At 39.9% G+C, this 23,425-nt stretch overlaps 1 protein-coding gene across 12 annotated transcripts in view; it reads left to right on the forward strand.

The window, feature by feature from the left end:
- The first annotated feature begins 10,532 nt into the window (after positions 1 to 10,532).
- Positions 10,533 to 23,425, forward strand: part of baz2ba (bromodomain adjacent to zinc finger domain, 2Ba) — a 68,100-nt gene continuing 55,207 nt past the window's right edge. For 7 of the 12 annotated variants that reach the window (XM_035999638.1, XM_035999642.1, XM_035999639.1 and 4 more), the window contains exon 1: positions 10,533 to 10,800. The gene's annotated coding sequence lies outside the window, so the exon portion shown is untranslated. The remainder of the gene's footprint in view (positions 10,801 to 23,425) is intronic. The other 5 variants (XM_035999641.1, XM_035999643.1, XM_035999646.1 and 2 more) reach the window with 1 other exon arrangement.

A 23,425-nucleotide genomic window follows, 5' to 3' on the forward strand; every position in this document is an offset into this window, starting at 1 on the left:
ATATAAAATATCTCTCACACACACACACACACACACACACACACACACACACACACCACTCATTGGATTTCGACTAAACTGGGTCATGTGATGCATCTTACGTGCATCATGGCATTTTGACATTTTCAAAATGACTGCCTCAAGGGAGTCACTGTGAACACAAGTCAAAATTAATAAGTGAAAAGTTTGCTTACAGCTACGTACATGCTTTCCAGCACTGCTGAGCAAATGCTAAATAAGTGTTTTTCTATAAGGGTTATGAATTATTTGAAAATTATCTGAATCTGGGTCATTTTGTAACAAAGGTAGCACACACACACATACACACACACACACACACACACACACACACACACACACACACACACACACACAGACAGTGTATACGCTGGTGCTGTCCAGGGCTGGCGTCATTATGAAAGCCAGAGGAAGCTAACAGCCACTAAGTGGCGCTGCAGCTCACACTTTCTCCCTCCACATCCTTGGAAGAGGCAATTGAGTGGCACTATTATTTGCATGCCAGAACTTGGTGTTTGTTTAGTCAGGGAGGCAATTAAAGCCAATTTCAACAGGTTTAATTACATTGATTTGAATAATTGTTTTGAAAGGCCTTGTAGATCCCGTCATCACAGTAAATCCAGGATTAGCAGCATTCATTTGATTTGCATACTTTAACTCACATCTAATTTAGTAGACCTCGGGAAGCATTGATCAAAGATTATCCTGAACATATACTTTTTTAAATTTATTTTGTTATTGTTATTGTTTGTGTGTGTGTGTGTGTGTGTGTGTTTTTCACTGAGGAAAGTGAAAATGTATCATCTAAAACTGTAACACACTGAATTCGTGTTATGTGTGTGGGGGCTCAGAAAGGTCAGTTTGGAGCGAAGAGGGAGCCCTGTTGCACAGCAGATGCATAATAATGTGGAGGTCAACAAGACACTCATCATGCTTGGTAAAATGTAGCACTTGACAGGCCGAGCAATCCTTTATTAGTCGCATGGATACAACAGTGAACAGTCAGTGATCTAACCGAGTGTAAATCTACCCAAGGCTAACAGAACAAGAGGTGAAGGAGAAACTGAGAGTGAAAAGGATAAATATAGGAGGGCGGTGCTGGTGCTGCAGATTAATTACTGACAAAAAGGACGCATGACCTAGACAAATGAGGAAGTACAAGGTCTGTTAAGTTGGGGAGGAGGATGCTCAAACCAATTGCGGGTCTGTAGGCCAATGCCACTGCCCCCCCCTTCTTCCTTCAGACACATGATTCTGCTACATGAAGAGAGACTACAAGCTCTCCTCCCCCAGTGCTGCTGATAGGATGATAATGGAGCATTCCTTGGAGCTGTTTCTCATTCATGCTAGCTGTGACAAGGGAGGAACATGCTTCTTTTCCCACTGGGGGCAGCCAATGCTTTCAACTAAGATCATGGGCATGTAACCTGATATTTGCACACAATGCCCTCCTCTTACTTAAATCCTCTTGTTTATGTGGTGTGGATATGAGATGCATATCTACCTGTCTCTCTGTGCTGTTTATCCCAGCTGTACAAAATGCCATGGTGCAAAATCAAAGTTTTCCTATGTGCAGAGCTAGAAAAAAAAAAGCCTAATTAGTTCAAATTGGTGGTGACGTTTCCCTCAGGTTTTGCTGTTTTTCCAAATAAAATAGCTTTAAAAATCACAAAACATAACTGGAACAACGTCTCACAACAACCTGAAGGACATGGAGATGTTGATGTTTACACTCTGCTCCTGAAATTGACTTAAACTCAAGCCTTAAGACAGAATAACTGCAAGAATGTCTGGATTTGTAAAGGGCTGTGTAATCACAAAGGAATGTCCTGAGACATTTCTTGCTTTTCCTCTACAAGACCCCTCTTTTCCCACGACTCGTCCAGGTCTTGAGAATCTGTTTCCTCTCACTCTCTCTCTCCCTCCCTCTCTCTATGCCTCCCTTCCTCCCTCTCTCCCACTCTCTGTTTGTGAAGACACATGAATGCCACAAAGGCTGGTTTATAGGAGAACTACAATACAAGCTCAGTGTCTTCAAGAGCACAAAGAGCAAGAGTCTATGCCTTTTGAGAAACCTCTAGGACGCAACATCCAGGCCAAGGTTGTGAGTTATTTCCAGTGTAAATCAAATTGAAGATTCATGAAAACAAACATGCAACACAGCAGAGTTGAGGGAACTTACAAAGCACATATTGTAGGTCGTTGTCCTGGGGGAATTTCCTATGTTGTGTTGCTTTCAAAAACCTTCTCACCAAGACATGGGTTCTTTTTTTAAAGGTTTTGTAGAACAACAAACCTCAGGCTAAATGTGGCCAAAGATTTGTGATGCGTGGAGTTCAGTTGCATGCTTACAGTGTAATATCTCTGTTAGTGATGTTCTCATTGAAGATAGGCAGACAATGTACTAATATTTTTATAATGAGGAAGTCTTTGCCCACTTGAGGATGACGTTTGGCTTTATTTAAAGTGTGTATGGGCCTGCTTCAAACACAGGACTGCAGACATACATCTAAACAGATCAACAACAATGGCGAAAAAAGCAAGGCCACATGTGGTAACACTTTAGCTCACATGTTTGAGGGGCACCATCTAATATGCTTGTGAGCTATTTGCGGACATTCTTCTCCGACCATAGGTTTGCGCCATTGCAATCAGCGATTATAAGTCCTCTCAGTGGAAATGTTATCTTTAAATTCTGTGTTGCTGACAAAAAAAAAACATAGCCTACACTTGATTCATGAAGAGAAGGAGTCCATTTTTCAATTAGTGACTTTTTTAACAGAGCAATGTTTTACCCCACACAACCACTAAAAGGCTTTTCCAAGGATTCAAAGAACATTTGCTGGTCTTAATGTTCCCCAGACACAAAGTGACATCTGCCTCCCTTCCCTGCATGCCTGCTGCTCTTTGTTCAGATGAGCAGTGAGGGGAGAGCACACTGAAGGCAAAGATGATGTCACCATTGTGATCATTACTGTGCTGTGTGGTGCCCTATTTTTGACCAGGCGTCACTGAGGGCAGGCCAGAATGTCTGCCTGCACACTGCCAGGAGGAACAGCGGCCTGCCAGTATCAATTAACACAGGGCCTGTTTTCATCAGTCCTAAAACCGTCTTAAGACCACCCTCTTAGGCCCACCTAAGTCTATGTTCAGTTGCTCCATACGTGCATGTATTCCTGCTAAACTTCAAACCTTAATACTTTATTTATTATCATTCAGTAATGAATCACTAGTCCTGCCCAGCCGTATTAACACAACAGCTCAATGTGAACTGTGAACTGTGTACTGTTTTAATTTATTTTCCCAATCAAAAAAATTAATAGAGACAGTTAATTATTAAATGCATACAAATACACCCAGTCACACTAATAGAAATAAACACATTTACAATAATTTTTTTCAAAGAATAATAATTTGCTTCAGGGAACAAGTGTGGATTTCATTTGAATTCTACTAATACTAATCCTAAATGCTCAATTGGCATATAAAGGATTATACCACTGTAAATTAGATCATTATTTCACACCAAACCTGCATTTCATTTCCAAGAGACAATGCTCTCTTTGACACCAACATACTTAAAGGATTCATTTATTATTCATAACGAAACTTTCACACAGGCAGGTGTGACAGGCTGACAGACAGATGTTATCGCCTTCTGACTTCAGTACTCCAGATCTTTGTCGTTTAAGGCACGTAGACAATACACATTATATTTGTCTCATAGTTTTCTGCAGTGGGCTTAATTGTTGAAGCTTCCAAGGCCCATACCCTTTATAAAGAATTCACTCCCATGAGGATCTAAGAGGTTGCCTGTAAAAAGGTCAGTAAAGATGTAACCAATAACGCCTATACATTTTCAAAATTCCTCCCAGCTCACTGTTGATGTTTTCAGTTTTTGTTTTCAATATCAACAGTGAGCTGAAGGAAAGTTAGGGTTTTATCTTTAAACACAAAGTTTAAGTTTTTTTGGATGAAGCGCTCTAAAACACGGCAATCAGGCTCGGAGGCAAATGTCAGCTCATGATGCAGATGAACCAAGCTGTTATTACTCTGAGGGATTAAAGATTGTCTTGCAGAGAAATTACCAGAACAATCTTAAAGTACCTTTGAACTCTCTGCCCTAAAATTTGTACAAAATGTGTGAAGAACTCAAAAGGGTTTGTTTGATCATGTTGTATGTAAATATGTTAGCATAATGCCTTCAATTTCTAATTTTGCTTTGAAATATTATGGTTTATTCAAGATGTAACCGATGTTGGGAAAGGTTGTTCATATGGCTTCATTAATCTCAGACTTTGCATATCAAACAATTAATTTTTGTGGGAAAGTCACAACATTTTACTCAAACTGTATGGTAAACATTAATAAGAAACACGTTTCCTCAGATGTTCAGCTACAGGAACTCAGATTTCTCCAAACACTAAAAAACAGCATTACTGTGCTGAACATTTTGTCTTATGCATTACTGATTAAAAAGAGTACAGATGTTGTTCTGCAATATGTTTGTGGACATTATATCTGCAGGGGGGGCTTTTTTCATACATTCTATAATAGCGCTTTGGCTTTATACACAGTTCAAACACACCTCTGGAGTAATATGAAAGCTTGTTCAATAGATGGATTTTTGATGGCCTTGACACACCTCATCTGAAAATAGCTCATGGTATGCATGGACATTTTTTCCGCATTTAAATGAGACTTTAAGGTCTATAATTAGACCAAAGGAAGCATTTTGAAACAATGTATTAGCATCAATTTTACTTTGGATTATTTTTTTTGTGGTTTCTGCTTTTATTTGTATGTAGGTAAGGTAACAAATACATTCAGAATCAACGTGTAGGACAAACCCAGGCCTAATTCACCTTGCACACAAATATATGCTCTTAAATATTGTTTTTTTTATGGTATCCACAAATATACACAGGTACTTTGAGTAAAGTAAGCTTCACATGTAGTCATGTGTGGTTGTTAAAACCACTCATGTTTCAGGCAGCTCTTACAATTATTTGGGCATGAAACATATGTCAAATCAGACTAGTAATTATTTTTTGCTGAATAGCCACAGTATGGATGTATGTGACAGCAATGGCAATTTACATATAGTGGCAGTACATTATCTTGACATGTGTTCAGAATATAGTTGAACAGGGACATTTGAAGGGAATGAAACACATTCATAGCTGTTTTCCTACTCTTCTTGTACCAAACTTAACCTTTCAGAAGCACCATTTCATTGAATTTAATTGTCATTTTTCTTGTTTTTCTTGTCAAAACATTAACACACACACTTACCATGCTCTTATTTTCTTTGGCTCTTTTCTATTTCACCAAATGAAGTTTCAATATAAGATGTCCATAAGAGTTTCTTTCTTCACGTTTTTTTTTCAACGGACAAGGAAATGATTAATTTCACAATTTTAGCAAATAATCTTTGAAAGCCATATTGGCAGTTTCAACATGACTCTTTCTATTCAGAATTTTAAGTCAGAGCGCAAGACGACACAATACACCTCCAGGACTGTTATCTGTATCAGTGACTATGTCTTTTTTCATATCAAATGATTCACTTTGTTGCCTGGAGATGTTGCATAATTAGGGCTAATGTCCCATCAATGAAGGTGCCAAATTCTCACTCACATGAGTTTGGTGTGTCCTAAAAAAAAGTCAGTGTTCACACTAAATGCTAGTCATGTAACACAAGGCATGGCTAATTTGAGATTAGTTACGAGTTCCACTTTTCAGCACACTGCAGTGTAAATAACATTATTCCTTTTCCATGCTTTAATCCAAATTTTCAGGGAACTCTCTTCCAAATCAAACTTGTCAAAGTATCCTCTTAACAAGAAAGCTTCACTTGCAGATACGGAACAGTGTTTAAATCTCTGATGACTGATTTGGCCAAAAATAAGGTCTGTCAATATGAGCTGAGAGCCTCCTGCTGATTAGCATTTCAGTGGAATCCCATAAAAGGTAGCTTACCTTTGCATTACAAATCACTAGTAGATGACTTACTGTAATAGAAGTACAACTGGTCTCCATGGAATTACGATAATGTTTCTTATTTTTCCAGGTAATGACCATGCATTATTCATGTAAAAAAAAGGAAAAAAGAAACAAACTGGTTACAATTGCACTACAGTAATAACTAATATCATGCTTTTTATGCGGGTCAGAAAAGAGAGGGGAACACAGCAACACCTCAGTATAATGGTAATGTAAAAAGTACAATGGTCACTTATCTAGTTACATGTAAACTATGATTAAGTAATGCACTGAAGCTTGAAAGTAATTTCCCTTGAAAAATCCCCTCAGCTTCAGCCGTCTCAAAAAGCAGAATTAGAGAAATTAGAGTCACAGAATGTAAGCAATGTCAGTTTGTATGTGTGTGTGTGTGCACCTGTTTTTCTTTTTCTTTCTTTTTTGTCAGTATTGAGTAAGGGAAATTTCATGCCACTTTAGTTTAAGTTGATTCAATTATAAGACAGTAACTGTCATTAACTGTATTCAACAGCAGGGTTCCTGCAGGGTGATATTCACACGGAAAACACTAGGTTGATTACCTTAGCTAAACTCCTGCACTTAGGCGCAGGTTTAGCAATTGGAAAATCTGCTGACATTTTGTGTGGCGTGTGTACACACTGAAGTGGGTACAAATGTGTTTTTATTTGATTCAAGGTCATTTGGCTTTGCTCAGGTTGGGGTGACATTTGCTTGTGATCTAATTCTTCATGGAGAGATGCATCACTGTAGGGCTGGGACTAGTTTCTCCACTTTCCTGGCACAAATGACTCCTCATTCCCAGAAAAGGAACATACTAATGTGCTCTCTCTCTCTCTCTCTCTCTCTCTCTCTCTCTCTCGGTCACACACTGACAACATGTGCACACAGACTGCATCTCTTCATTGAATGACAGTGAGAATGTACCTCATCAACGAATGAGTCACTCTACTACTCTGCTATTATGATGATTTCTCCCTTCTGTGTATTACATCATGCAACAGAGGGTTCTGCTCAGTTACATTCACCACAATAACACTCTCTAAGTGCACTCATTTTGACTGTGCAGGGGTGTCCTTGGTAACCTTGCATGGAAAACATTTTTTGGTCGATCACATTTATCTAGGCCATTTTCTATGCATTTACTGAAAAGTACAATGTGTATTCAAGTTGACAGTGAATCATAAGGACGACTTTGGGATGGCTAAAAACATTTGTGTCACAAAAAACACAACATCCCTGAACCTGCTTCCTGTAGATGATTCTGGGGTTAAAGGTCAATGATTAATGCATGTTTCACTGTCACATGGGCAGAGTTTCAGAATATCTATAATTGGGTCTACAGATTCAAAGCCATTACATTTACTGCAAACCTTCTAAGGGGATAGTAGGATACCAATCAATAACAGCGTTCATCTGGCATTATTGCTGAATTTCATGTCAACGAGAGAATATGAGTGCTACTTGAGGCACACCAATATTCTACACATACGTAGCAGCTGCAAATTGGTCCCCTGTGCTTCAATCACACAGGCAGTTCAAATCATTGACTTTGCAAATCATTACATCTCACAAGGCATTGTGTTGAAAACTACTGATGTATTGAAAGGATGCTACAAAGAGAAGATACTACATAGATGGGAAGAATAATTGCAGTTCATAAATTAATCCACAACAAAAGATTAAATTAAACTCAACTATCATAGCAGTGTATGTTGGAGGCAGAGAGGAACAATAGCAGTCGACTCATTCTACAGAACATTGTCTTAATTTAATTTATTGGGTGTTTATTTAATAGTTATTATGTAGGACACAACAACAAGTGAGGCCTAATTCAATTGCATAAAAAGACATCCTTAGGGCACTTTTCTTGTGTGTGAACACTATTTTAAGCCTCATTTATGGTGTTCAAAATTAAACATCTCAGAGTTGCTGGAAGCTTCTTGTGTTAATGGAATCCCACATAGTGGATTGTGTGGGGAGGAGAGCAGATGAATCTGTATTCCCTGAATGTGTCTGTGCAAAAATCAATAAATGCAAGCACAGCTACTCGCTTCTGACGGCTGTCCCTGTCTTTGTATGGTGGACTAATAGAAAAATAATAATTAAATCCAAATCACCACATTAATTTGTTTTCCATCAGTCTCAGGAGAGATCTTTTTTTTCCTTCCTGTTTCTTTAGTAGCTCATTATACTTTCTAATCAAGACAAAAAAGTCCCTCTTTTAGACAGACATGCTGTCTCCCTTCCCCCTTCTCTTCCCTGTGGTGTGCTTTCTCGCATTGCAGTCATTGTGCTGGCACTTATTATGTTACAAATGACCGAGGTACGGCAGGCATTCTGAGTGTGCATGCAAAGAGGGCCCACCCTTCTATACTGCTAGTGCCTTCTCCTAATGACCAGGCTCAGAGTGCCCCCCGACGCCGCCCCATGCAGCCCTCTCCCCCATTCCCGCCCCCATGTGCTCTCTTTAATGAAGATTCTCCAATGCAATTAAAAATCCTTGCTTCTTGCTGCTACTGTATGACAAACAGAGCCACTGTCATTCCTCATGGCCTGTCATTCCTGCTACAAGAGGCGGAGGAGATGGAGAAATACACCAGGGTGCCAGTGGCTAGAAAGACAGATAGAGAGGATTGTGTGTGTGTGTGTGTGTGTGTGTGTGTGTGTGTGTGTGTGTGTGTGTGTGTGGTTCGACGAAGAGAAAAATCCCCCATCTCAACAGGTAATGGAAAGGGGCAGAGAAGAAAATCAATGACCAAAGAACATGGAGAGCAAGCTTATAAAATGGCTATAACGGCATACCACAAGCTGAATAAGGGGCTCTGTGTCCAATCCTCCAAACTCAGGTGATCATGAATGTTTTATCAGACCCCTACCCCACCACCACCTTTTCCCTTTTTTTCTTTCTTTTTATACATAAAAATGATTTCTGAGTAACATCTTTGCAATTCTTGCAGTAACATCAAATATGTCAGGGTGACACTTTTTAGGGTTGTGACATAACAGCGGAGAGAACCAGAGAGAGAGAGAAAAAACAGGAAACATTTATAGTCATTTATAATGTTTATGAAGCATTAATATGAATGTGCCTGTAAACCAACACTCCATCACGCTGCCAACAATGAGTTCATTGTTTGCGTGTGATTTATGAGGTGTCCATAAACTAACAGTGAACAGTTTGTTAATCCAGTATAATACCTGTTAAAATGGATACAACCAGGGGTGGTGTGACATGTAGAGAGATACACACCAATTGGCTCTGGCTCTGTGACCCATCCTCATCCTCATTAGGGTGGGGCATATAAGAACAGTTGCCCACTCCATCTGCAAAAAAAAAAAAATCCTCCCCGCCACCCCACCCCCTTGTTGTTTTCCAGTTGAATGAAATAATCTTCCCCCGTCTGGAAACCCAGTCTGGGTCAGAGGGCCTGTGCTCAGCCTGTTGCTTATTGTGTGTTCAGAAGAGGAGGTAAAGCATACAATTAGGCACAGATGGTTGTCTTTGCCAGGCAATGTATTGATCCTATCCCGAGGAAGATCTGTCCCATTTCTGTTTTTGTTTGGCAAATTTCTTCTAATTTAGAGCCTGTGTGAAACTCATTTGTATTTGTTTGATCATGTATCGTCTTCTCAGGGATCATCATTTGGGCAGTTATTAGTGAGACACAAAAGGAATTGAGAAAAGACTGTAACTTAGATAAATAGACAGAAAGATAGATACTAAGGGAAGATGTAACTCATTAAATAAATAATCACAGTACATTTTGGCCTAGTAGCTAATGTGTGTGGATGACAGTATTACAATCAGCCTTTACAATTTATGTAATCACTGAGGATTCCACCTTAGTCCAACATCACCTGAGCCTTCAGTTTCTCTAATAATACGAATTTCAGCTGAATTAATGAATTAGTTAATCATCAACTATTTTGAAGATGTTTAATCGATTAGGTCATTTAACAAGCAAAAATGCGAAACATTCTCTGGTACCAGGTTATACTATAGATGAGCGCAGCTTTATTCATATAGGCTAGAACATTTCAAAATAAATCCATAAAGAAAACAAAATCAAATGTTGTCTGAAATATGAAGAGGATTGTACGACTTTGCAATATCTTGTATGCAGGTATACCTATACTTTGATGTAGGCCATTTTGTGTAAATCCACATTTTAAGGCATAAATTCAAACCATTATCGACATCATAATTATTAATCAAACTGATCAAAGTTATATGAAAGTTGTGTCTTTTATATGAGGAAACACAAATTAATGTTTTGTTTTTTTTAATGCAGCCTATTCATTTATTGTTATTTGTTTACACTAGTGGACGATAATCGCCACAGGTCTGTATGATTTAAGACGTCATCACAAATAAAGTTTCTCGCTTCATCCCTGACAGCGCTGTGAGGCTTAATGACAATGTCGCAATTAAAGTAATAACGGTCAATAACTGTATCCTTCGCTTACTACGGCCGCTGCACAAATAATAAGTTTTCTTTGTGTGGCAGTAGTGAGCTGACGTCAGGTCGGTTCCTTGAAGTGGAGCTGAATAAACCTTGAGAAGAGTCTCCTTCAATCTGCTGTTAGTAACTAACACACACACTCACACACCGAGACTCAATTACTGCCCAATTCCCTTCTTTATCATTCGTCCCCGACCTCTTTTTCGTAACCAAAACCGACCAAGGAAACAAAGAGGCGACAAGAAGACCGAACCGAAGTGTTAGTTGAACTAAAAACCCACGTTGGAAATAAGTAAAGTGTCGAAACTAAAAAAAGGTAAGTGTTTTATTTCACTGACGCTGTTTTCCCCCTCGTCACAGAACAAGCGATGAGCTGCGTAGAGCTGGCTTCGTTTCTACTTTCTTAGCTTCTTTTTTCAGCTTGTGTAAACTGGTTATTAGATAGTTTCTTGTGTTACGCTGTAGCTAATTCATTCAGTCGGTGTATTCGGTAGCGGTACATTTAGTCAAATGTGTAAAGTTTTTTTTTCTCTTTACTATAAAAACGAAGTGTTTTTTTCTTCTCCTCTTCTGAGTGGTGACCTGATAGTGGGAATCGTCTTTGTGTCCCTCTCTCATTTTCTCTCGCACCGTTCACTCAGGCTATTTGATAACTTGTTTAATGGTTAAGAAATGTAACTTTTCAAGGAGTTTATGGTGTTTTGCTTTAATCAACCGTGTGATTGTCGTTTTGTTTGCGTATTTTGTGCTGGATGTTCGTAACCGTCAACGTTAAAAGGGGGGGTAAGACACTGGAGTGCCGTTGGTCCTCGCTTCTCGTCCGTTAAAATCCATCCAGTTTAATAGTCCCTCGACACGAAAATAAAACAATTAGCGACAAATACATAAATATCACCTTCGGTTCGGATTAACTTGGACGTATAATACTCATTTCTTTTTACACAGCGGGTCAGAGTTTTTAAGCTTTTCGTGTTGTAGGCTTATTGCTGGCCAGCCTGCCGGGGAGCTGCTATCGCGGTCGCTTCCTCAAACCGAGAGGCATGCAGGCAAGCTAGCAGCCGCTTGGCCGAGTTGTTGAAATTTATCCCTTTGTGTATATTACAATATCCTCCATTTTTTCTGCCCCTTCCAAAACAACAAGCCTCTCGCCATCTTGGTTATTTTAAAATTGTCCCCCAAGCACCCCTACCTCCCCCCTAACTATCTATCTCTCGCACACAAACACACACACACACACACACACACACACACACACACACACACACAGGCTGCTTTAAAAGGAAATGGATCCACGTTTTTTGTCGCAAGTTTTACTAAAGTTTTAGACTTGTTAGAACAAAATGAGACGGTGATAGCGTACTGTCTGCGGTTTTTAGAAAGAAAAGGAAGGTGGTTGATAGATTGTCAGCGATGATTTGAAGCCAGTTGTATCTGAAAGGGCAGTTTGTGGTCGAGAGACGTTTGCTTTAAAAAGCAAATATAAAGTGACGTAACGTTAACGTTATATGGCAGGATTGTGATCTTTGGAGAGAGACAGGTGGACATGGTGGTATTTTGGTACAGCCTCAGTTGAACAAAAGTATTCATGTTATTTTTAAGCTATGTTGTTTAATGTGATTTGAAAGTTTACTCAGTGCTGAGCTATGTTTGTCTTTGCAACTGAACGTGAATGAATGACTGAAGGAAGGAAGGAGGAGGAGGGAGGGAGGGAAGAAAGGAAGGAAGGATATTAATTACCAAGAATCCTATTAAGGGAAGAACAGTCAAAATGAAATGTAACTGGATGTCACTGCCAAATAACAAGTGATTAGACATCCTTTGATTTGCAGAGTTGCTTGAAATAATTATGTGATTCAAAAGGTATTTATTGCCCTGTAAAGAAACCTTTATTGGTGTACTGGTGTTGTTTACACAAAGTTGACTTGATGTATGATTGATAGATTTGCCAGATTGACAAGTTTAGGATGTGCACGTGCATCTCTCGTCATCATTATACAAACACAATTTGAATCACCCCTGGCTGAGCTAAAATACTGATTTGACAAGTTTAAGATTAGGAGCGTCTTGGAAAATGGTGACCTTATTTCATTTCTGTCATCCATCTTACAAAAGGTGTTATTTCAGCTTATGCATTTGCTCTGTCCCTCACAGTTCAAACTTGATCTCACTTTCTTCCTCCATGTCCTGTAAGCAGTTTAAGAAAGAGGAGGGGAAACGAAAACAAACTGAACAAATGCTTTGAAATGGAAAATCTGATCATTTCACCTCCCACCTCTTTTGTTTGCCCGTTTATTGCTGCAAAGCTGGAGTGCAGAGGAGCAGATGTTTAGCCAAACATGAAGGCGCGGTGCCTCTGTCCTTATGGGGATGGCTCTCCCTCCTCTCACTGCTGATGCATCGACGTGACAGCTGCTTGATTTCATGGAGCTGCTAAGAAGCCATTAGTGGTATTAGTGAATTAAAACGGAACAGTGTCTCTCAGTTTTCTACCGCTATTATAACTATCTGTTGTTGGTGTCATTTTGTGCAGATTTGTTTGAAAATGTCTTTGTGTGTGTGTGTGTGTGTGTGTGTGTGTGTGCGTATGATGCAGCTGAACATACAAACCAACAAGAAGTGCTAATAAATTTGTGAAGTGTGTTTTCCCATAATTTGAGAGAGAGTGAGCAAGAGCAAAAGAGGAAAAAGGGGAACAAATCTGTCAAAGATTGTTTGCTATGTTGGTTTGAAATGAAAGCACACTGTGCTACCTCAAGCACACTCAAATCAGAGATGTCTCTCCTTGCCAGGCAAAGAAAAAAAAATCTCGGCTGGAGTTTTATTCTCTCTCTCTCTCTCTCTCTCTCTCTCTCTCTCTCTCTCTCTCTCTCTCTCTCTCTCTCTCTCTCTCTCTCTGCTTCTCTTTCTCTCTCTGAAATTGGAACTGTTGTTTTTGAAGAGATAAAGGAGGACTTCCGCTTGACTTGAACATTCAGGAATTAAGGATAGACATAGTTAAGCCCTATTTGCATGTCTACCAAAGTCACAGCAAACGGTTGCTATTGACTAAGCTGATTAGGTGAAATTAGGTTCACGAGCTCTGTGTCTGGGGGTGCTGAATCTGACAGAACTTGGACAGCTTTTGAGAAGACAATCCCATGTGCACACATGGCTGTATTCTCTATAATCCTTTACTATTGAATATGGTGCTATCTTTTTTTCTTTGGAGGAAACCCATAGTTTGTTGTGTGTAGTGTTCTTTTGAAAATGTAATGAAGTGAGATGTATTAGGTGTGCATGATATATCGATCAAGTCATCAGTATAAGGCAATGATGCTGGCTTAAATATGTTACAGTATCATCATCATCATCATCATCATCATTATCATCATCATCATCAACAACTTTATTGCCAGACTCAAAAGACACAGACATGACATACAACATACATTAAAACACTTTGTACTGGAAGTTTAATTACAACAAATTGTTATTGTGCATATGAATAATTCATCTGTCAATTGCAAGTGCATACATGTGCACTTTAATGACAACCATTAACCTGTATAGACAATCATCAACTTTTGGGATGATTGAGTAGAGCTCAGTTCCACATTTTTTTCCATTAACCAAAACTTGTTTTCACTTGTGGCACTTGAGGGTTCACCTGCTGCAGAAAAAAATGCAAGAAAAAAGAAAAATAAAATACCAAAATATATAATATGTGTGCTCATCCCTTTGACTGATTGCATAAACCTTAAAACCTTATAAGTGTTATTAAATCATGACATGAACGGATTGAGCAGTGTTTCGAGGTGTTTGCATCTTTACCAAGGTTCACACTTATAGTACAGTTTAACAGGAATATTAAACTGAAATCTATATATCCATATTGGCATCAGTTTTTGGCAAACATGGAAATAGAAATGATGATTTCCCCAAACTGTGAGTTTATTGCTGATTAAGTCTATCACCGATTTAATCCTGGGGTACAGCATGTACTGTGTTTTCTGTGACAAGATATATCATAATGACATATTTTTTAGACATGATAGCAGAAGACTAAATTAATGATGACAGAAACATTTAACTTTTGCATGATCATACTCATTGTAACTCCTAATCTAAATATGTCATGCCATTGTTGTCAGTATTTTATATTTAGACAGAGATTAATTAGACCTACAAACAATCTATTGATAATAATGGCCATCTGGGAGCCCTGTCAAATCTCTGCATGTTAGCGCTGACACAGAGCTGTGAAATTTTGAGAGGAAGTAGAGGTCTGCTCTGTGTTAGCCAAATGATTAAAGAACTAACATTAGACAGACTCCAGTTCATATTTCCTCATCCCTCGCCATTGGTCAGCAATTTACATATAAATGATAATGCGCGCACACACACACACACACACGCACACACACACACACACACACACACACACACACACACACACAGAAAACAATAATGACAAATGAAATAATGTACCAAGAAATTGAGGACTTGAAACAGATGTTTTGAAGTAGACATTAATCCTATAAGGGCTAATGGTCCTTTTGAGAAGAAGCAACATTTTAGCGAAAGCCCTAAAAGCTTCTAGGCATTAGATTGATAATGCCTCTTATTGTAACAGATCAAATTGATGCTGCCGTGTGTCTGTCTTGGCCTACTGTTTTGTGGCTGTGTGTTACAGGCCCACGTGGGAAACTCACATATTGATACATTTGTTTACATGGCCTCGCAGGTTAATGTCCTCTCAGCTACACACTTGGTTAGAGTTCAGATGATCTACCTAGCCTTCTGTTACCTTGCTATTTTGGTAACACTGCATGTTCACTGGATGTCCTGATAATCACCAGGGTACACAAATAATTGTCTAAAGTGCATGCTCAGTGACGGCCACTTTTAACGTGAGCCTTTTCAAATATTCTGGCTACATCTGAGCAGAACTGTCTGCCTGCGTCTGTATAATGAGAAATGCATATATGTTTGTGAAAGCCAAGCTAATGAGATAGGGCTCATATGCCTTCTGTTGTAGAAACAAATGAACAATCCAAACTGTTAATTAAGACTAAACAAATCAACAACCAGTTTAGTTGTCCCTACATTTTCTGCGTGGATTACATATGGCAGATTAATTACCAAACAATAAGCAATGTAAAGTGCAAGTGGGTCACCCTGCATTGACTTTCAGAAGACAGCCGAATTTGGGAGGGAAAGGCGATAAGCTGCTTCTTTGCTGTTCGTCCCCTGGGCCTCTATTTATCATTCAATGTGAGAATTTCCTTGATGAAAGTCAAGGTTGTTTGTGCTTGCTCTGTCTTGTTGGGATGCCTGTTTTTCCACCAGCAAGGTGAAAGGGTTGATTTACCCCTCCAAAGAGATGCCTTGTTTGAAAAGTCCAGGCTAGTTTCTCATTTTTAATGAAGTCTCAAAAGGTCCTTATGATTTTTTCCACTTCAGGGGTGTTTTTGTTTTCTACATTAGCAAGGAGGCGAAAATACAGATCATGCACTTCTTGTTTTGTTGAGCCATAGAACAGCATGCACACAAGGCCTTCATAATTCATTGTTTGTCTTCATCACATATTCATGCGGAAAAGACCTAGCAAAGAAGGTTATCACTTTATGTGAGCTGAAAGCATCCATTTAATGTGGTCTTTGTAAAACCTAAGAGTGACAAAAAAATATGGCAACACTATGAATGCATTTCTTCTCTTGAAAAGAAATCACATCAGTGTTATTTGGCTTCATGAAACGGAGACATTCAGCGTCTCTTAACATTAGCTAAAATAGACTGGATTGGAACAGCATAAACATGATGTTAGGGATTTGTCCTAAGAAAAACAAACAAAATGTTTTCTGTCGTTTTTCTCCCCTCCCTGTCCGTGTTGTCTGGGTGCCCATCATTTTATTTTAGCAGGAACTTGATTATGGAAATGTCGACGAGGTCGGGAAAACCTGCTATTTAGTTTGATACCACACCTTGACGTTCTTTATCTGCAGCAGGGGGCCTGTATTTATACTTTGCTCTACAATTCACCCATGCTGGCCTGCTGCGCTCAGATGGGAAAAGGATACTGGGATTGGAAAAGAAATAGGAAGAAGATTTCAGATGTGGGAATGGGAATGATATTGGTTTCTCCATTGGTGTGCCTCCTGGGTCAGTGGGGTTCTTGATGATACTATAGAATAGCTTGTATCAGGCAGGGGAGCTGTGAGTCTTGGTGGGTAGACACACGTAGACACACAGACAAACATATCTACACACACACACACACACACACACACACACACACACACACACACACACACACACACACACACACTTGCTGTAACAACACAGGCAGTTACGCATAGGGACAGGACAAACACTCAGAGAGAGAGACACACACACATACATACACACACACACACACACACACACACACACACACACATAAATGCATGAGATTGCGCCTCGACAGCCCCCATTTATTGATCTTCTTCAGCATTTAAAATCTGGTCACTGCTGCCACAAAGGCTTTTATTTTAGCTGTGCTGGCACCAAGCTAAGCCAGAATTTTAAATATTTAACTCCTACGGAACGCCATGAGAAATGACAAGGCTGGAGAAAAACAAATAGGAAAGCAGTCTTGAGCTGTGCAGTAGCTGTATGTGTATTTTTTATTTTTTTTTACCATGTTTTATGTAAACCACACTGGTACAATCAGCACTCGCTGTGTCGGCTGTATACGCGCTACTGTTTGGAGTGAAAATCTGCATACACTGCACCCTTTCCTTCATGAAGTTTTTTTATCTGGAATTCCTGGGCATCCTTTACATCTCTAGCAAAAGTTATAGAAAATAAAAAAACATTCAGTCTAAATTTAACTTAAATCAGTACTGACCTAAATGGACTCACCTTGTTAGCAGTGCAGGCTGAAATGCTAGCAGTCATTGGATTAGTCATTACTGGACCTGGGACATGTTGCTGTTTTTAGCATTTTAAGGTTAAAAATGGATACTCATGTGTAGAGAGGACACTCATTGATGTCTAATCCTGAGACACCCCATAACACGCAGTCTTACAGCCATAACCATCTCTTTCTCTGAGTATACTGTGTTTCTCTTTCTCTGTTCTCACTGAACACAGAACAAAGTATTACATCATTTATTCCTCCTTTTTCTTCTAAGGAAGTGTTCACAGGTGGTGTAAAGGAAAGGCTCTGACTAGCCCTGTTCACACTACATTTCGAAATAATTTGTCTTGAAAAGGTCAAAGCACATTTCAGTGATTTTGAAACGCACATTGTAGTGAACATTTATGTTGCATTAACTTAACTTATTAAAAAACACCACCAGGCAGCCAAACCACAAGGGCTTCCTCACTCAGTTCAACCTGCTGCTGTTGTTGTTTTTCTCTTGTCCAGCTATGAAAGCCTAGCCCTGCGCGGTCTTTGGCATTGTCCCGCTTTTCCCCTCTGTCTGTCTCTCTCACACTATGTCTCTCTCTCTTTCGCTTGTGTGCTTTTTTTCTGAACGATGACACTGAGAGACAGCTGTAACGTGAGACGCCTCTCGATCCTGGCAGGGGCTTCGAAAAACTGAGGCAGAAGGGAGGGAGAGGGCCTTTATCTGAGACTGGGGGCACTGACCTCCCTCATTCCCCTTCTCTTTTTCTCCTCCTTTCTCTCCTTGTCTCTATGTCTGCTAGCATATTCTATCCTCCCCCCACCAACAGAAGCCAAGACTGCACACTTAAAAAAAGTGTAATGCGGAAACCCTTGCCCCCACATGAATGAAATAGCGTGCTGCTGCTGTTTACACCATTTAGAGCTGCATGTTGCTTTTTAAATTCCCAACAACTCCCCATTGTTTGTCTGAGTTAGATGGATGTAACTGAATACAGTGAGTGATAATTAAGTGACATATGTTTGGGATCTGTTTAAGGACACTTTTTGTGCGTGCATGTGTTTGGATGTAGATGGAAACATCCACACATCCCCCGAACTCCAGGCTATGGCTGCTAAATCCTCTGTGAGAGCTCCCGTGTGTAATCCAAACATTTAGAGCTAATTTAAGCATGCAGGCAGGAGCAGCATCCTTTAGGAAACAACAGCTTTCTCTCTCTCTCTCTCTCTCTCTCCATCTATCCTCCACTGTGTGTGTGTGTGTGTGTGTGTGTGTGTGTGTGTGTGTACACTATGTATGCGTTTTTGTGCACATGTCTTGTCGCTGGAAGGAAATGAAAGCACTCAATCATTCACCTGTCAGAGTACTTCAAATTCTGACCATCACACACACACACACACACACACACACACACACACACAGGCAGGCACACGGACGGACACACGCACGCACACACACACACACACACACACACACACACACACACACACACACACACACACACACACACACACACACACACACACACACACACACACACACACAGGCACACGGACACATATGTGCATGCACACTTACCCCTGAGGGTTTGACAGGGCTGGACCTTTATTGACTCCCTTGATCAAGGAGACAGCAGATCCATTTAATAGAAGCCACACACACACACACACACACACACACACACACACACACACACACACACACAAATACACACACAAGCATTGAAATCAAAGTGGATTCTTTCTGGATCTGCTCTCCACACAGCTCCACAGTAGCATTTTCCTCTCATACAACAGAGCTGTTAGTCATTTAAAATTGAGGCTGTGTTGTTTGTTGAATTAAATCGTGAGAGCCAATACTAATACACGTCATATTGTTTTTCATTGGATTTCATTGGATGGATATGCCAACAGTTTCCTTGTCATAGTTGCAGATGTCATTACACCAAAACAGGTCTGATTCGCCTCTTCACCACAGCTTGTGTTATTGTATGGAGGGTAATCATGTCATGATACAAGCCCAGCCTAGGTTATAGGCATGTTCTGTTGGCCTTGGCCCCTGCGCTCCCCACTTGGCCATGTTTTGTGCTGAGTGTTTTGGAAGGCCAGTTAAAGAGGGTGCTGGGATGAAGATGTGACAGCTGTGTTGGTCACAGCTACTCTGACCTTCACACGTCATCTTGATGGATCATCGAGGCTGTAACGATACACCAAGCCTGTTGTGTGGGCCTGTGCTCGCCTGATTATCTACTGGTGATGATCTGGTCACAGACTGTACTGATATCATTGTTCCAAATGCAACTGTGGGACAGTCACCAGCGAGGCCAGGCTGACTGCATATTTGGAAAGAGATTTATCTTTGCAAAGAAAAGCAAGAGAAGGAAGTGGATTGGCTAATGCAGCAACATGCTCTTTGTCATTTAGAGAAGAGTTATCATGGCAACACAACAACATGCGTACATACACAGACAAAAAAGACAGATGCATACAAAACCACCCTGGTATTTAATATCTATATTCTACCTCTCACAAATGGATTGCACTAATGTTCTGAGATTTTTGCCAGTCTCAAAGCGCTTTACTTTTTGTGTATGGTGTAACCCATTCCCTTGAGGTGGCACTTGTTCCATCAAGTCAAGGAAGAAACCATTTAGTGGAATGACAAACACACATACACTGCACCGGGAGGCTGGGATGATTTGAATTGCACTTAAACAAACGTTTCTCGCACAAGTTCTTTATTCCCTACTTTGCCCTGAACATACACTTACTCACATACAAAGGTAGTTGGCGCAGAGATTCCATTTTGTCAGCTTTCAGCCCCAGATCATGTAACAATAAAAGATGCTGCCCTGCAGTTAAACACTGCCAATAAATCACAGGGCAAAGAAAGCTGGGAGAAGCACTTATTTTTAAGCAGCATGAGAGACCACACTGTGGGGGGGGGGTCGAGACAGATAGGGTAAGACAGAGAGAGAGGGAGAGAGAGAGAGGGAGAGGAAGAGAGAGCTTCTTTGTGCACTGTGTACTGGCATTGTGTGTGATGAAGAGATGAATCACTGCTATTTAGGGATTGGTTTCCTGCAACTGATTGTGTGACGACTCGGTGGCGGACAGACTGTCAAGACTTGCCTGTTTTGTTCTGGGGGCTTCAGGAAAATGTCTGCGGCCAAGTCTAACTAGCTCACTCCCACAGGGCCTGGTGTACCAGAGATCAACAGAGATAACGGAGACAAACACCTCACCACTGTCGCTCTTCTAAAAAGGCATCAAATATTAAAAAGCAAGGGATTTTAGGCCAATCTCAATATGTGTATGTTCAGAGTACACTTGTTTTCCCATGCTCAAATACCAGAGTTTCTTTGTAAAGGAGGCTCACATGAAAGATGGTGACATTTCTTTCTTTTTCTTTCTTTCCTCCCTTATTTTTGTTTGTTTGTTTGTTTCTTTCTTTACTTTTTGTGTTTTTGTCTTTCTCTCTTTCTGTGGCTGGTACAAAAGTCCGACCCTTGTATTTAACCCCGTGCAGATGCCTGAGAGCCGCTGTATGAATCCTAAAGTAAAGTCAACATCTGTGTGGCTGAGGCAAGGGGGGTAGATTAGGGAAACCAAACAAGACAATTCAGAGAGATGTCATAACAGTTCTGTTGTACACTGTCCATGTGCAAGCATGCCTGGAGTGTAAATGCAGGTAATTATAACTTTGCAGAGAGTTCCTGCTTTTCCGTTTTTTTGCCTTTCAAGTTAATTAGATGGAAATTACAAAGTAAGGATGATTATAATAAAAGTGACATTTGATTTCTACTCAAAAAGTAGTTCACTTACATAACTTAGGGCAGAAGTTTTTTTTGTATCACTTTGTTCATTAAGTATATACAAATAGCTAACGTGATTACATGTGCTGTCTCTCATTAAATAATTGCTTGTGTGATAAAATGGTAATATCCAAGTAATTATTAAATCGTTCATGTTATTCTGTAATTTGATGGTATACATCCTTTTTTTATTTAATTTAAAGTTTTCATATATCATATAAAGCTGAAACATTTAGTTGATAAATAAATTGGTCGATCAAATAATCTGCATCTATTGTGATAATCAATTCATTATTACATTCACCGTCATTTTTCAAGCAATAACGTTCCCTTGTTCCAGCTTCTCAGTTGTGAGGATTTTCTTTCTGTCTTATGTGGTAGAAAACTAATTATCTTAGGGTTTTCGATTGTTGTTCGGACAAAGCGAGCAATTTGATGATGTCATCTCGGGCTTTTTAAAGATTTAAAAAGGCTTTACTACTTTTTGACATTGTATATGCCAAATGATTAATTGAAAAAAATAATCTCGGGATTCGTTGATAATGAAAATAATTGTTAGCTGCAGCTTCTAATATCATCATACTGACACGATTTATAAGGACATTGGAGTTGAAGAAGGCTACAGGCATTAAGTCTTAGGAAGAGAAAATGTGTGTTTTGTGATATTTTATCTATCTGCCATTGATGTAAAACTGGTAAGATCTTACAGTAAAATGAGGTTAATAGACTAACAGCGTGATTCTCAGTCAGGCAAATGATGGCAGACAGCACTGGCTTTCTTATCCAGTGTAATTCACCTGCATCGTGGCTGGCAAATCATTTTCTGTGCTGAAGCCCTATGAGCAGAGATCCTTTAATCATCCACTAATAGGCTTTTATGAAAAAGCTGAAGATGAATTCAGCCTACCTGGCTCTCTGTTATCATTATCACCGCAATGAGTTATCAAAGTATTTGTGTGTGTGTCTGTAGTCTGTGCATGCGTGTGTGAGTGTGTGTGTGTGTGTGTGTGTGTTTGTCAGTCTGTCTGTGTAAAGCGTTCAGTAGACTCGCGCGACAGTGTGACATCATGGGAGTGCCATAACTATTTATACTCGTGCGTGGTGGTAGACACTAGTTGCAGTCTTCTCCTGAACAGAGGTGGCGCTAATGAGGAAAGGCTACTGACTTTGCAATTTCTACGGACTAGAAGAAGAAGATAAAAGGTAAACAATGGCAGAACTGGCAGCAGCATTGACATCAATGTTTCGATTCGATGACCTTCTTTGTTGGATCGAGCATTTCATTCGCCATAAAAAAACTCATCTTAACCCAGTAAGTTTACAGGAGAGACTTGCAGTCACTCTGAGAGTCCTGGCATCCGCTTGCCCTCGAACTCGTCCATGCTTCCTATTTCCGCTTTGTCGTGTGTGGCTGAAAAAAATAGAGTGGTGCGCGACCTCTGGTCTGGACTTTAAATCCTGGCTCGCCAGCGAGATCTACGTCATTTTGACGTCACATTGTCGTATGACAGGTCGGGAATGGCGACTGTAAATGAGGCCTTAAGAGTGTAGATAATGATGGGAACCATTGCAGTTCGATCAGTGCGGTTGTTATCAACACCACCAGTGTAGGTGACTTCTTTTGTTCAGGGATAAATTCAGCTGTAATGACAGATGTGCGATGCATTATGTGCCACTTTGACATGACTGGAGGGCATCTAGAAAGACAAATCACTTGGGCTCATGAACTGCAATATACCCATCTTCTTTTTTTCATGGTTCCCACGGGTCCTTAGTAAAAGAAGTTTGAAACTAAAGTTTGTGAATTTGAGCAGAAAGAATCAAGGCTTTGAATGTTTTTGAAAAAAGATAAATTGGCATGGGTCATTGAAGCTCTTGCATTTATAGATTTTGTGTAAGAATAGAACAACAGTAATTAACAGTAACAGTAATTAACCTTAATCCGTGTCTCAAACTACGCTGTGTTTGGTCCTTAAATTTGGGTGAATTGTGCCTGGAAAGTCCTTGAATTTGATGTTTAAGAAGGTGTGGGAACTGTGTATTTTACCCTCATTCAAATTGACATTTACATGAATTACGGTAACAACAGCAGTTAAAATAACATTTCAAACTATGTGCAAGATTTGGTCATTGAATTAAAAAGTAGAAATACATAACTGTGATAGTTAACCACATCCGTGCTGATGAAGTGTCCACCAGACTCGATTCTGTTGAATGTGACCAGATGGATGTGTTTACTGTCAACAAAACCTCGT

Source organism: Sander lucioperca, chromosome 3 (assembly GCF_008315115.2).
Source record: "Sander lucioperca isolate FBNREF2018 chromosome 3, SLUC_FBN_1.2, whole genome shotgun sequence".
Taxonomy (NCBI): Eukaryota; Metazoa; Chordata; class Actinopteri; order Perciformes; family Percidae; genus Sander; species Sander lucioperca.